This window comes from Chenopodium album, chromosome 6, assembly GCF_948465745.1.
Source record: "Chenopodium album chromosome 6, dcCheAlbu1.1, whole genome shotgun sequence".
NCBI classification, from domain to species: Eukaryota; Viridiplantae; Streptophyta; class Magnoliopsida; order Caryophyllales; family Amaranthaceae; genus Chenopodium; species Chenopodium album.
The window spans coordinates 38061730-38068259 of record NC_137839.1 but is presented as its reverse complement, the minus strand read 5'-3'; the positions used below and the strand labels follow the sequence as shown (position 1 = coordinate 38068259).

At 41.8% G+C, this 6530-nt stretch overlaps 1 non-coding gene across 1 annotated transcript; it reads left to right on the top strand.

The window, feature by feature from the left end:
* Positions 1-6189: 6189 nt before the first annotated feature.
* On the top strand, positions 6190-6296 carry LOC145637674 (small nucleolar RNA R71). The gene has a single exon (XR_014114417.1). It is a non-coding gene; the product is annotated as a small nucleolar RNA R71 (small nucleolar RNA).
* Positions 6297-6530: the final 234 nt, after the last annotated feature.

Genomic DNA, 6530 nt, shown 5'->3' with positions numbered 1-6530 from the left:
GAACATATAAAACATACTTCACCCCAATAAGTAAAAATCAAGCACAAACGATCCAAGGTAAATCAAATAAACATGCTTCAAAGTCAACCAATCAAATCCATCCAATTACCTTTCTTCCCTAACAATTGTCAAATAGAGCAAACCACAAGAGCATATAAAATTCAAGACTAGTGCTCACACACTCGACTCTCATTTTTGTGGCGAGTAAAAGATGTACTCGATCGCTCTCCAACCACCCCTTTAATGTGAACAATGCCCTCCCAACTCACACTCTCGTGTGTATAAAACAATGAACGCTCAATCCTACTAGTCGACTCGAAATATGCCAAGTCATAACTTGCATTGATAAACAACACTTTCACATTTACATAACTTCTATGCACAAGGTCGGAAGGTCTTTTGAGCTTGTAATGTAAGGCTAGGGTGAAGGTAGGATAAATTTGGGATCATGTGAGAGAAAAGCTATGCTAAAAGGGAGCCAAATCCTAATAAACCCATGATAAAAAATAAATAGTGATCATACATCTCCTACATAACCAACTCTAACATCAACCAAATATACTCCAATCATAATAAACCAACTCTTACAATTTCCACTCATAAAAAATATGATAATGAAGAAATAGAGTGAATAAACAAACTTTATTTTTTCAACTTGAATTTTTTTCCATTGAGGCACAATTTTTTTCCTTTGATTCAACCTCCAAATAGAACATTTGAACATTTTTTTCCTTTCGAAGTTCACTTATTTTTTCACATTTTTTTCTTCTTGAACTTCTCTTTTTTTTCATAATAATCATGCTTTATTTTTTCAAGAAAATATAACTCTCAAACTCATCAAAAATAAACATGATCAACAACAAAACAACTTCTCAAACCCCACCCAAATTGTGCAAACAATAAGCACACTACAAACTCCCTCACCTCACTCACTAATATCTCCCCCAAGCCAAGCTTGGGACTAGTAACCAATGGGGCAAAATAGGCTTGTAATGTGGCTAATAAACAACAAAAAGGTCAAGGCAACAACATGGGTAGCAAGAAGGGAACAAATGTATCTACAATATCTGAAGGCTACCTAAAAGAACAAATGCCTTCGTCCTCCACAATGTGCATAATGATGAATCATATAAACATTACTAATAGTTGCAAACCAATACTCAAATTCATTGACATACTAGGAATTATGGAACTATCACACATTCCTAACCAAGTCAACTAGTCAAGCACTATATTCACAAGTAGTTGGACAAAATTGACGCATGCTAAAGTTTCAAGGCAATCAAACATCAAATCATGATCAACTAATCCACAATATTCATCATCAAATACCAAGAATCAAAACAAATTTTCTCAAGTATGGGGCACAGGGAAGTATGATTTACAATTCATTGGAACGTATTTTTTGATTTTTTTATTTTTCAATTTTTTTGTATTTTTCATATAAGGAAAGCAATAAAACTAAATTAGAAAGCAAATAAAAACTACACTAGAAAGCAAGTAAATAGAGAGAAAGGAAAGAGAGTTACCAAGCGAAAGATTACCCCCCCAAGCCAAATCAAGCAATGCCCTCATTGACTTGGGAGTTTAACCTACTCCTCATCCTCATCCATCCTCGAATAGCCGCCACCACCATGGCTAGAACCGGCCCCTCCATGGCTCGAACCACCACCTCCATAACCCGAACCACCTGCAAAATAGTTAGGGTCTACATTCCCCCAAGCCCACCAAAAGGAGCATCGGTCCCATATCCATGGACCGAAGAATAGTCCACATAGGTACCGTAGGCACTTGGGTTCGTATATCCACCCTGCGGATATTTGAACCAATCAGGGACAAGTGAATCGGGGGGAATAGCCCCCCGACGGGCATAATCATCATACACGGGGTATAAACCCCGCCCTAAGTTCCTCTCCACAACCCCAACCCTAGCATCTAGGGCTCCTACCCTAGCGTCCAAATTCCTAACCATACCCTCCATCCTCCCTTGCCCACTCTCTATCCGATCCAATTGGCTCCTAAAAGCCGAGAAGTCAAATGGGGCGTTAGGGTCGATGTTGTAGTTGGTTGAGGAAGTGGGAATGTTTTGTGTGTAGTGTTGGGGTGATGGTTGGTGGAAATGTTGTGGTGGTGAGGGAGGTGCTTGGTGGTGTGCTTGGGCCTCCCCTTGGTCTCCTAATTCAAAGGTATAAGAGGGAAGACCCTTCCCAAATTTGGTCAAGGCCGGGTTAGTCAAGGTGAAAGCGTTGTCTTTTCTACCCGACTCCCTATGAATCACCCACCAAGTCTCACCCCCTATCACATTTATCCAATTAAGGCCTCCTAAGTAGGGTGCGTCCATTAAGGTTGGTCTGGCTACCTTACCATCACCGCTAGGGGTCCAACTAAGGTATTTGACCGCTATGTGGGTTACTAACCCACCAAAGTAAATTGGGACCCTAGACCTACCCGATTCGGCCGCATTGGCCACCCTCTGAAAGTGTTGGGCCATCCTATGAACTATGTTAAGCTTGTCACTCTTAGGAATCATGTATGACCCTAATAGTTCTAGTTCGTCCCTCCTCACATTAGCGGGTTCATGCCTCCCAAAGATGGTAAGGCCAACAAACCGTTGCCAAAGTTTTGGCACGGGATGTTGAATCCAAGTGCCCTTGGCATGTTGGAGGTTCAAGTTAGGATTCCCCGTTAGAGCATGGTAGACAAAAGTAATGTTGTCTTGGGGTGGTTCAATTGGTCTATCGGCTTTCAAATCAAAAAATTTTCCAAAATCTTTCAAGGACAATCTAATATCATTATTAAACAATCGAAATTGAATATGAGAGATTAGAGCATTTGATTTTATGACATTAAAACTAGAAATGAATTCTAAAGTCAAATAATCATAAGTATCATAGTGTAATGTGAACAAACCACTCATGCCAATTCCTTTGAACAATTTTTCAACATGTTTATCAATTCCTAGTCTAGAAAGCGTAGGATGATGAATAAAACGGGTAGGAATTACCTGCCGTGAGATGAGGTTGAGCATCCTTTGACTTTGCTCTTGGGTGGTGATGACCACCCTCTCCCACCCCGGAATTTGCAACTCCGGGTCAATGCTGGGTGCTTGTTGCCTCGATCCTTCACCCCTTACAGTTCTAGACCTCTTGAAAGCCATTTTATGTGAAAGTAGTAGGAGTTGAAGCTTTCTCTCTCTTAGGGTTTGAGAAGAAATTGAGAGAAAGTGTTGAAAATTTAGTGTAGATTGTAGAGGAAGATGAGAGGAGTTGGAAAATGGAAGAATTTTTAAGTTTGGGTGGAAGAATTGGAGGAGATCTTGGATTGAAGTGTGAGTTGAAGGTTTGAAAATGGAGGTTTTAGAGAGAGAAAGTGAGATGAAGAAGATGAAATAAGGAGAAAGTGAGGAAGGAAAGAAGGGAAAAGAAAATAAAGGGGGAACGGCCTGATGGCGGGCCCGATTGGGCGAGCCTCGCCCGATCGGGCGAATGAAAGATTTCCAGAATACAAGTTGCGCGCCCGATCAGGCGAGCTCCGCCCGATCGGGCGCGAACGCGAAGAGAACGCCTATTTCTCGCCCGACAAATCTTTCCTTCTCACTCGATTTGCGCCCGATCGGGCGACCTCGCCCGATCGGGCGAAAAGAGAACTCGTTTCCAGCTCTCCTCTCGTGCCCGATCGGGCGAAATTAGCCTCAAAATCAGCTATGTTTGCGCGCCCGATCGGGCAGATTTGCCCGGTCGGGCGAATTTTTCTCCGATTTTTGCCTCACTTGCGCGCCCGATCGGGCGAGCCTCGCCCGATCGGGCCCGTACCAAGCCCTGGAGGTTCTCCGATTTCTTTTCTTCTTCAAATTTTTCTAAGTCTTTTTACCTGTCAAATTCATACCTGTACAACAACACTTAAAAATGGTAAAATATCACTCTCCTCACCTCTCTAAAATAAAAATAAAAATAAGAGAAAAGGAAAACTAGTCTAGAAAGCATGAAATACGGGTTGCCTCCCGCAAAGCGCTGGTTTATATAGGTCCCGCAAGACCTTCTTACCAAGTACAATTCCTAGGACCCTTGACCTAACGCTTGATCGGGTGGTTTCTCACCCGGTCTAGCGATGTTTAGGCTGCGATGCGGCTTCCTGACATAACCTGTGGGGCGCCAAGTCGCCTTATCTGGCGGATCCTCCTTGACTTGGACTGGGGGATCTTCAATGCTACGCACTAAAAACCCTTCTTTGATCGAATGTTGCTTCAAATTGTCATTGCGTTCAACTCTTGCAACTCGATCTAACGGAACACTTACCGTAGGCTAGATTCGCACAACTTGCTCGATCGGTTCCACTTGTTCATCCTCGAAACCAAGACCAACATTGTAGAGTGCTCTTTCTATTGCATCGACTTCCTTCTGCCATTTGTCTATCTCATCTGAAAAGGATGCAACACAAGATACCGCCTCTAAGGGATCTTTTTCAAGAGCTTGGGGCTTGTTAGAATAATTCACAACCACATTAACACTGAAACATTTCTCCTCAGTCATGGAGCTTTTGGGGGTATTATTCAGGTTAAAAACCACTTTATCGTCCCCTACTGATAGTGTTAGCTTACCACTTCTAACATCTATGACTGCTCCTGCAGTGTTAAGGAATGGTCTACCCAAAATAATTGGGGTTTGCATATCCCCAGCCATATCAAGAACAACAAAATCTACAGGTGTATAAAATTTACCTACTCTAACGGGGACATCCTCTAAAACACCTAAGGGGTATTTAAAAGAGCGGTCGGCCATTTGTAGAGTTATATTGGTAGCTTTTAATTTACCCATATTCAACTTAGAACACACAGATAATGGCATGACGCTAACACTAGCACCCAAATCACATAATGCATTATCAATCAAGAGATTGCCAATATGACAAGGGATAGAAAAACTACCCGGATCTTTTAATTTAGGTGGAGACTTATTTTGAAGTACGACACTACATTTTGCAGTGAAAGCTACTGTCTCTACCTCACTAATAGACCTTTTTCTCGTCAAAATTTCTTTCATAAATTTTGCATATGAGGGGATTTGTGTGATCAATTAAGTAAAGGGGACTGTTACCTTCAAATCTTTAACCACCTCCAGGAACTTACCAAACTGCTTATCCAAGTTTGTCTTCAATTGACGATTGGGGAAAGGAAGTTTGATGATTGGCTTTGGAGCATTCTTATTCTTGTCTGGAGTAGCCACCTTCTCTGGAGTTTTACCATGTAATGTAGAATTAGATATGTTAGTATTATCTTTTAGCCCTGCAGGGCTATCAACTACATTGTTTGGTTTAATGGAATCAAGATTAGCAATATTTAATAAAATAGGTTCATCAACTTTGGGCATAAAGGGCCCTTCATAGTTTGAACCACTCCTTAGAGTAATTGCAAATGCTTGATCCGTAGGCCTAGTCGGCTGTGCCGGCAGGGCTCCTTGTTGGCGTGCTTGTAGAGTAGCGGAGAGTTGCGCAATTTGATTATCTACAATTTTATTATGCGCTAGAATTTGATCAATTGTCGCATCCCTGCTCTCCATGTGCTTTTGCATATTGACCAACATTGCTCTAATTTCCCCCAAAGAAGGGTCGGAAGATGAGGGGGGTTGTTGTGGTTGATTCTTCTGGCTAGCATTGGGATGATAATATTTCTGCTGCTGTTGCTGTGGCACCTGTGGTTCTTGCGGTGGTGGATTTTGAACATTAGTGCTCCGGTAGGAAAGGTATGGATGATTCCGATACCCAGGATTGTAAGTGTTGGAGTATGGGTTATTCTGCCTATAAGCTTGGAAGGCATTAACTTGCTCCACGGAACTCCTGCAATCCTGCTCCCAATGACCTACAATACCACAATTTTCACAGAAAGCCTCATTAGAATTATTATTAATCGCAGAAACATTGGCTACATTGGCAGTGCTCAGATTATCTAATTTTTGGCAAATAGAGGTCAGTTGAGCTTGCAAAAAGGATACAGAGTCGACACTATGTTTCCCCTTGTTAGCAAATCCTCTAGGATTCCCATATTTGGAATTGTGTATCGCCATGTCTTCAATAACCTGACCTGCATCATCAACATTAAGATTCATGAATCTCCCACTAGCTGCAGAGTCTAAAATTATTCTAGAGGAATTTCCAATGCCGTTATAAAAGGCTTGGATTAACTGCCATTGTGCTAAATTATGGTGGGGGAATTCTCTTTGTAGGTCCTTGAACCTCTCCCAAGCCTCATATAAAGACTCATCGGCTTCTTGGGCAAAGTTCTGAATCGCACTCCGTAGTACTGCTGTTCTCTCTGCAGGATAATACTTGTTATAAAAATTCAAAACAAGAGTTTCCTAGTCAGTTATACCAAGTGTAGTTCTATTTAAGCCATTAAACCACAATTTAGCTTTTCCAGTTAAAGAGAAGGGAAAGAGAATCTCCCTGATTTGGTCTTGAGTGACCCCGGCTTGTCTGATCGTGTTGCAATATTGACAGTAGTCGGCAATGTGAAGATTCGGGTCTTCACCCTTCGC